The 9433-nt window shown below is 38.4% G+C and overlaps 1 long non-coding RNA gene across 1 annotated transcript in view; it reads left to right on the top strand.

The window, feature by feature from the left end:
- Window positions 1–1369: 1369 nt before the first annotated feature.
- Window positions 1370–9433, top strand: part of LOC138032930 (uncharacterized) — an 11433-nt gene continuing 3369 nt past the window's right edge. Inside the window, exons 1-2 of the long non-coding RNA XR_011128515.1 lie at window positions 1370–1532; window positions 7259–7356. This is a non-coding gene — a long non-coding RNA (uncharacterized lncRNA). The remainder of the gene's footprint in view (window positions 1533–7258; window positions 7357–9433) is intronic.

Genomic DNA, 9433 nt, shown 5'->3' with positions numbered 1-9433 from the left:
ATTAAATTTATTTAACCCTTTCACTCTGTAAGGGCCAATGAGACTTATAGATTTTACTCTGTCTAATGCCAGACGATTTTACTCGTCAATGGGAAGCCACAGGAGTGAAAGGGTTAAGTCAGTATCTTACAGTATGATCTTTTTTTTCTTTTACTGTAGGTTCTAAAGATGTCAAAGATCGAAATGAGATTGCATGCTATATTCAAAGTACACATCGATGTCTGACATTTGCAGACTAACCCCAAAATCGCAATCATTGAAAGCTAACCGTTTAAATCGGGTTCTTAGACTTAAATAATGCGTTTCAGCGCTATTTGAAAGGTGCTTAAACTTACAAATAATGGTGGTGTCTGACATTTTGCAGACTGAAGACTGCAGACTAAAGCACCCATTTCAAATAGCGCTGATAAACATTATTTAAGTCTAAGAACCTGATTTAAAAACGGTTAGCTTTCAATAATTGTGATTTAGGGTTAGTCTGCAGTCTGCAAATGTCAGTCACCGAGTACACATCGAGTTAAAATTAAAAGTACTTCAAACTGCAACATTATGACAGCTTCCAATGGGAGCCAAAGAGCTGTATGTTTTTGTGCTGAGTGAAGGGCATATTTGACACCTTAGAAAAAAAGAAAAGCCCAGTTAAAGTCACTGCCTATTCGTGACCAGCAACAAGTATTATGGTACAACAGATAATATTATTGTTTCACAAACACAATAAGGTTGATGTAACAACTGCATCAGATAACCTTACGCCCACGAGATACACAGATACACTTACATCTACTCCAACGTCAATCAGTTCTTTGGGAAGTGTAATGTGGCAAATTAGCAGTTCACTGTAAAAGGCTATTGCTTCAAATCTCGGCAATTAAAGCAGTATTTATAACTGACTAACCAGTGAAGAAGACATGAAGGTATCATCTTGGACCCAACAGTCCACATAAAATCAACCCTATGGGCTCAAGACACGGGGCAGTTACAAAAAGACGAAACCTATGTCTTCACAAACATGAGGACTAAGGCAAAAGTGGTGGCGTTAAATACCTGAACACCCACAAAAGATGACACGGGGCGTACCAATCACTTCACTAGCTATAGCGCTAGCTCTGGATGGGATAGACTTGCTTGTGTATTTATCCACGGAATACAGCATGCCCACAAGGTACGTATCTGTTCTTCTCGTAAGAAAAGTTAGTTACAAAGCCCGGGAACATGTTTTATTTCCCAACGAAATAATAAAACGCGCGAGGAAGAAATGAATTACACGGATCACGAAAACTCATATTAATATTTTACACTGGCGTCGATCCTGAGAGGGGGATCGTCTTAATTTCGCAGTGTATCCCACAATGCATCGTACTTCACACACGGGCTCTGGGAACGAGATTACTCGGTTGCATTTTTAAAGTCTTCGAAGACAACGGTCTCATGGAATTCGCTGTTGTAGACACAGCATTTTTCGAATGGATTTTTGTCCTTGAGCTGCCATTTAACTAACGCAGAAAGCAAACACAAGTCGTGCCAAACATGAGGTAAGCGGAAGTTGTTTGCTGGATTTCCATGTTTTTTTCAGTTTACATAGCCCCCGGCACCCCTCGCGTTCGCCCCGTAACTTATCTATTGTAGATTACCTCCCAATTGTAGATTACCTCCCAACCTTTTCAATCTTATGATCATACCACATCTCTGAGACTTACATATTGAATCGATGGGCACATCTTCCAGTGTATTACCTGCGCAATTTTATCACTTCGCCATGCTACATGTAGTGCACTGCACTCGCTCTGATTAGTCTGATACAGTAATGCTCATGCAGAACTGTCTCATCTCTGGCGGACCACACATCCCACACGTTCCTGAAACATCTTCATCTTTTATCTCTGATAAGCTCTGTGTTTCCATAAAACTTTCCATATCGAGCATTGCTGGTGTACTTCTGTAATAGGTCCCTTTTAATATCTTCTTTCTCCTTGCCTTTTCCCGGGAAGTTCTTATTGCTCACTTCTCTGATGAAGATTTCACCACTCCTTGCCGCATATTTTCGCAGACTTTCAATTTCCATATTGTTGAGGGACATAGTTTTTAAGTGTTTAACCCACTGACACCTCAAACGCCCTGGAACGCCTCCAGTTGGCGAGTAAAATCGTCTTGCGTTAGACAGAGTAAAATCTGTCACTCCCAGGGGGTCAGTGGTTTAACCCATTCACACTTAAAACGCCCTAGGATGCCCCCCATTGACGAGTAAAATCGTCTGGCGTTAGACAGAGTAAAATCTATCACTCCCAGGGGGTCAGTGGGTTAACCCATTCACACTTAAAACGCCCTAGGATGCCCCCCATTGACGAGTAAAATCGTCTGGCGTTAGACAGAGTAAAATCTATCACTCCCAGGGGGTCAGTGGGTTAACCCATTCACACTTAAAGCGCCCTAGGATGCCCCCCATTGACGAGTAAAATCGTCTGGCGTTAGACAGAGTAAAATCTATCACTCCCAGGGGGTCAGTGGGTTAACCCATTCACACTTAAAGCGCCCTAGGATGCCCCCCATTGACGAGTAAAATCGTCTGGCGTTAGACAGAGTAAAATCTATCACTCCCAGGGGGTCAGTGGGTTAACCCATTCACACTTAAAGCGCCCTAGGATGCCCCCCATTGACGAGTAAAATCGTCTGGCGTTAGACAGAGTAAAATCTATCAAGTGTCATCCCTCCCAGGTGTCAATGGGTTAACACGGTCCTCTACACTAATCAAACCCTTTCCACCAATTTGCCGTGGCAAATTAATATAGTCTCTTAATGTTATTTGTATGATTAAAGTTTGATAAATACTTAAAAGCTTCCTTGTCTTTTGGGCAATTTCTTCCAGTTTATCCTTCTTCCAAAATATAATACCAACCCCATACCTTATCACAGACACTGCTCTTGGATTCAAGGCAAATCTTGTGTTTCCTGCATTAAGTTTGAGTTTTATAATGTGCTTTTCACCCATATGAAGTACTCTTTTCTGACTATATCTTTCATTTCTGTATGTTTCATGTTGTCTGCTTCAAAAACCCTGAGGTATTTAATGTACACTTTATTTTTGTCTATCTGCGTCATCAGCTGATAATTCGGTAATGTTTTTCCCCTGCTTTCTTCTAACTTTCCCCGTTTAGTGACCAAAAGTCCAAAACCCACATTTTTTAATGCTAAACTTCATTCCAGTATCCTAGCTATATACACATACTGTATTGATCAAGGAATTCCGCTGTTTTTCGTTGTTTCCATACGGTTAAAGGTCATCCATAAAGAACAACTGATTTACGGTAACATACCCCTTTCTTAATTCGTACCCTGCTTTACTCTTCCTCAAAATCAATGTCAATGGTATCAATACATCATCATCATCATCATCATCATCATCATCATCATCATCATCATCATCATCATCATCATCATCATCATCATCATCATCATCATCATTATTATTATTATTATTACTTTCATTGTTGATTTTCTCAGCTCTGTGACAGCCAGTTTCTGTATTGGTATCCCATTTGAACCTCTACCCTGAGATATCCAATACTCTCCTCGGTATCCTTGCTGATCCCAGTGGGGCAGCTAAAATTGTACTCTGCTACTACCGGTACTTCCTTCTTGATATCCAGCTTTTTCAACTCCTTCTCCAGTACTGTTTTGCCACAGCTCCCAATTCTCCTACTGTACAACCAGTAATACTTTTGCTGATCATGAGGTGTTCCACAATCTTTGAATCTCCCTTGCCAAGTCTTAGTACAGTACATGTACTTCTCCACTTTCTCCTTTTTCTTCTCTTGTACTCTTCCATGTCTACATGTAGGTATTGATGCATGTACATTTATGACCAAGCCTGGCAAAAAGCGCCGGTCATCAGACATTTGTCCGGTAAACTTGAGGTTTTGACTGGCAAACGATCAGTCTGACCGGACAGGCTGATCAGGGTCTTCTGATATGATGCAAAGTAAAACTGTATTTTTACAGGTGCATTGATTTAAATTAAATAACACTGCAATGTACATGTGCTGTGGAATCAACAAGGATACTGTTCCCCAAATGCATGTTGTTTGTGTTTTCATTGGACTGATAAGATTTTATGACCAGTTTTACAGTGAATTTTTAGGGCCTCAAATTACATTTCTTATCGTGACTTCAATAACTAACGTTATTGCCTATGCACAAACAAAAGCTGAAACATATACAAATGTATTTTGTTCAACTAGAATGACAAACAAAGAAAGCAAAAACATAAGAATTCTCAATAGAATGGCAAACGAAAGCAACAGTATTGTCAAAACAGTATTGGGCAGTGTGCGCATGTTTTGATTGTTTTCATTGTCATGCAACAAAAAGCAAATTCAAAACCGTTCAATAAAAGAATCCAACAACTTGAAATGATTTCGAGACAAATATATAAACCGTTTCTCCAATTGTCAGGTCTGTGTGGTACATCGTTTCTGAGTTATCAATTTCCCGAAGCATTTCACACAATGCTGCCATGTTGGTAGACCGTCCGTGGTCCACCAATATGGTGGCCAGTAATCAACGAAAACACCTGGAGTTCACTTTTCCGCAAATGTGCTTACTTAAATCAGAAACCCATAAGGGTTGAAACAATACAATACATGCTTAATTGACCACTCCCCATGGGGGCTTTTCAGGGCCAATGAAACACAACGAAACGACAGAACAGAACAACAACAACTGTTAAGAATCCCAACTGGCCAGAGGCAAGCCAGTTGTCTATTTACAAGTGCAGCTGGGAAGTTGAACCAGGGACTACCAGGATCAAATTCACCAAATGGTCAGAGCAGGTCTTGAACCCGGGATCTCCCGATCTCAAGGCAAGCGCCCTAACCACTGGGCCACACTGCCAACATGAAACGTGTAACGCACGTTCACAGCTTCCGAATATTAAGTGCGAACTGATTGGTTGAATGTTTCAGTGCTAAGTACCATATTTGGAAACCCCTTGCTCTTGTTGTTCCAAATATGGTAATTAGCAAATTGAATAATTATTCAGATGAAGCTTGTTCCCCAGCACACAGGGGGCCGTTACACGTTTCAACCCTTGTGGGTTTCTGATAAAATACATGTGTAGGAACACCTCTCGTAATGTACTTGAAATCCACAAATGTCTGAGAATCATAGAAAGAGACAAGCTTTTCAATCAGCTCTGTATCCTGGGGTCACGCAAGGTAAAAATTCGGAAATTCAAAAATGCTGTATCCGAAACAGAGGACGTTATGGAACTGGGAAAAAGAATTATTTCTAGTTCATCTTCAACCCTCATTTAGATACAGAAAATATGTGCATGTGAATATTTCAAAGGTTTAATTTTAAATACTGTTTTTTGTACATTGGTCTGAAGAAAGTTCTAAAATATTTGAATGGAATCTTGAAAGATTTTTTTTGAAATTCTTCCGAATATGACTGAAGAATAATTTGAACAACAACAGTGGTGTCTTCCCACATGAATATTGACATAATGTTAAGTGATTTTACCCCATAAGATCTTACACGGGATTCCGATCATGCTAGAGCAGAAATAGTTTCAGGCCTGACGTTAAAACACGAAAAAGAAGGATCTTCCTGTCCGGCTACGGGCAATGCAAAAGATTTGAACCTTAACCCTCACCCTAACCACTTTTAAAAAAGAAAAAAAAGAAAAAAAGAAAAACGAGACAATGAAAATGAGGTGCCGTGGCCTGGCCTGACACATGACAGGCTTATAGCAAAAAAAATTATTTGTAGGCTTAATGACCCATGTGTGATTTAGATCTTAATTGTCTTTGAAAACAATATCTGCTCTTTGTGCCTGTATAACAATGATCTGTTTGTTTAGAGAAATCCAAAAGTATCTTTGCTTTGCTATTTTCTGCCACTTTCTTCTCAACATGGTCATACCAATTCCTTGAGTATGAGAGATAATATTTTTTACATAGATTTTAGTGTATTATTTGAGCTACTTTGTCATGTCTCTTTAGAACTACATTCACATTGTGCAAGTTTGCTACACAAAATTAATGGAGAATGTGAAATATAGTTTTGTCTCTCTATTTATACATTCTGCATTTTGTGGTTGACTGGCTTGTTTTTCTATGATAACCTCCCTCCATCAAGTTGTTAGTGCCTGATCCTTTGCAGTTTCTTCTTCATGTACATGTATCCATTCCTGAGCCAATAATTGTAGCCATGGCTGACTGGGCTACCCTGCCTAAATAAAGTTGACTTGACTTTTCTGATCTTAATCTTATTGTTTCCTCCACTGATTTCAGTCCTCTTCTGCCCTCATTCCTTGCTAAGTAAAGCCTGGCCATGCTTGCTCAGGGATAATGATAATAATAATTAGAATGATAATAATAACAACAATAATAATAATAATAATAATAATAATTATTATTATTATTATTATTATTCCATGAAGCTGTAAAGCTAAATGCACCATGATAATAATAATAATTTAATAATAATAATAATAATAATAATTATAATTATTATTATTATTATTATTATTATTATTATTAAATTATTATTATTATTATGGTGCATTTAGCTTCATGGCAGGTACAGTGTACTGTATGGTACACCCTGTACATTGTAATCAAAACTTCAAGAAATTTTAATCCCATCATCAGGTCATAACAAGCTGCCTTAGACTTCAAGGACTCTTTGGAGGATTGTTGCTTATCCCAGCAAGAGCTGCCAACTCTATCCCAGCAAACATGTACATGTAGTCCCGAGCCAGTCTCTTTGGAATAGTACCCCGTGCTCCAATAACAACAGGGACAACTTTAACACTCCTTGATCTTCCACAAGGCTTTTATCTCAACTGCCAGATCCAGATACTAATCTTGTTGACCTTTTCCTCTTGTTTGATATCTACCCTTCTGTCACTAGGGCATGCAATAGATGAGGCAATTTTTGTTTTGTTTGTACACAAACACAATGTCAGGGTGATTGTGATCCAGTTTCTTATCTGTTTGTATAGAGAAATCTCACAGTAGTTTAAAAATTCTCAGACTCATAGTTGTACAGTGTATAAGCAGTTTAACAGCTGATGGCAACTTGTATGATGGACCTGAATACCAATACATGATAGTTAATTGCATGTCTGGTCAGGTGTGCCACTGGTCCATGTAACTATATAAATATGCCAAAGGAATCTATTAGTCTACATTATTATTGTTACATGTAGCAATTGTACAATGTAATTAAATTTAATTGTACCTCTAATTTCTTGCAGCCTGCTCCATATGCCTCTGGAGAACAAGCTGTTTAATTGTCACCAGAAGACTGAGAATACTTTAAATATGTTAATTCATTCAAGGTGCAAAGATACATGTAAGTACTATTTTTATTAAACTCACAAAAAGTAACAGTTATTATAACAAGTATACACAGGAAGTTATTGTCAAAATGTCAGTCTTTATTCCAGAAATTGGCCAATGAGGGCTCAATTATTGTCAGCTGGAGAAACATTTTGTAACCATGCATTATCAAATTTTTCATTATGGTTAACCTCAGTAGTGCTAGAGTCTGGGCTTCTGATAGGATGCGGAAAAAAATGAAAGATTATGCGGAAATTTTTGGCCATAATTATTATGCGTAAACATGCGTTGATTATGCAGAAATTACACTGGATTATGCGGTTCCAAATTTAAGCAATAATTTGTAGAACTAATAATTACATGTAGGCTCGTCCAATGTATTTACATGCTTATGGTAAGTCAAGACTCGAAATTGCGACCAATACAGTCTCATTTGCAACTGAATTTTTTCCCTTTGCAATTTCCGACCAGCTTTCACCGTTAAGATAAAAGGGTTAGCAATTAGCTTTTTGCTGAACCTTTTGCTAAAATAAATAAAGCCAAACCTAAAAGTGGAGCTCCCGTTTTTAACCCCAAAAAGCAATAAAATGTTTATGGAAATAACTATGCTTCTGCATAAAGTACAGATTGAATTAATCATCATTAGTGTGGACAGTTTACAGTGATCAAACAGATCAAACACCTCTGAGCTGACAGCATGCAGCAAACAAACAAGCCTTCCAAACAATAACCAACAATTTTAGTCAACTAAAACTGAAATTACACGCATAGTGATGTCTTTCACAACATTTTCTGTTTGACTGACAATCTTTACTCTTTAATCTTTACTAGGATTTCTTTGCTTAATTTTTTCAAATTTCGTTGCCTCTTCTCTGATGCTCTTTCCTGTTCTTTATCCTGTTGCTCATCACTAATATGATTTCCCGCCAAAAAACACCGGTTGCCAAGTGCAATGCTACCATGCGATTTCCGGCCAAGAAAAATTGTCCGAACACTCCTGTTCCCACAGGCTGTCCGGCTTCCCCACCTCCACCCTAACAGTCTGTACGGGCGGACAGATGTACGTGACATCATAACAAAAATTTCTCGCATGGATACTCTCACCCATGGTGCTCCGCTGGCACCCTTTGCGTGCCTAAGATCCGCTATTAATATTAAAGTCTTGTAGCCCTGATCATCTACTGTACATTTGATGAATTGATGTCAGTTTTTCATGCGTCTGTCCTGTTATTGATCATGAATTTCATCATAACATTGTCAAAGTAGCTGAGTGGATCCACCTCCACCCCGACAGTCTGTACGGGCGGACGGATGTACATGACATCATAACAAAAATTGGATCCTTAGACTACTTTGATAATGTTATGACGAAATTCATTGTCAATAACAGGACAGATGCATGAAAAACTGACATCAATTTGTTTTTCACAATAACAAAAAGGAGAGGGGTCAAAATTAAGTCAAACCATGTGAAGAAGGGGAGACAAAAATGCGAGAACTTCAATCTGACGCGAGCAATGTCGTGTCATTATCGCATATTATCGCATTATAAATTTATGTAAGACAGGACAAAGATCTTTCCAGTAGAGGGGAGTACATGCTTGAAACGGTTTATCTGTGGATGCTAGAGAGTACAGCCCAGAAAAAAATAAATATAAATGTGGCTGGAACAGTTTGTACAGTAATTAACATAATTTTTTATTCTACTATATATATATACACACACACTGTGGCTGGAACAGTTTGTACAGTAATTAACATAATTTTTTATTCTACTATATATATATATACATATATATATCTGACTGATTTTTGAAGAAGGTGGCTGCTTAAATTTTCGGTTGAATACGGGCGAAGCCCGTATTCAACCTCTTGGCGCGGTCTTTGAACCAGGGGGGGCTCCGTCAAGACATGCCTGTGCAAACTCTAGAGTGTCTGAGCTATGATTTAAATGTTAGCTTGCACCTATAAGAGCACGGCAAAGTTAGTTTAGGGGGGGTTGATTATACCCTGAGTTAGAGTTTGTGCCTTGGTTTAAATAAAATAACTTGTCAGTATTTCTGTGACACTACTTGGCAGAAATTGGTCGC

Source organism: Montipora capricornis, chromosome 14 (genome assembly GCF_036669925.1).
Source record: "Montipora capricornis isolate CH-2021 chromosome 14, ASM3666992v2, whole genome shotgun sequence".
Lineage (NCBI taxonomy): Eukaryota > Metazoa > Cnidaria > Anthozoa > Scleractinia > Acroporidae > Montipora > Montipora capricornis.
Note: the sequence above shows the minus strand (reverse complement) of the source record. Positions and strands in the feature narration are given on the sequence as shown.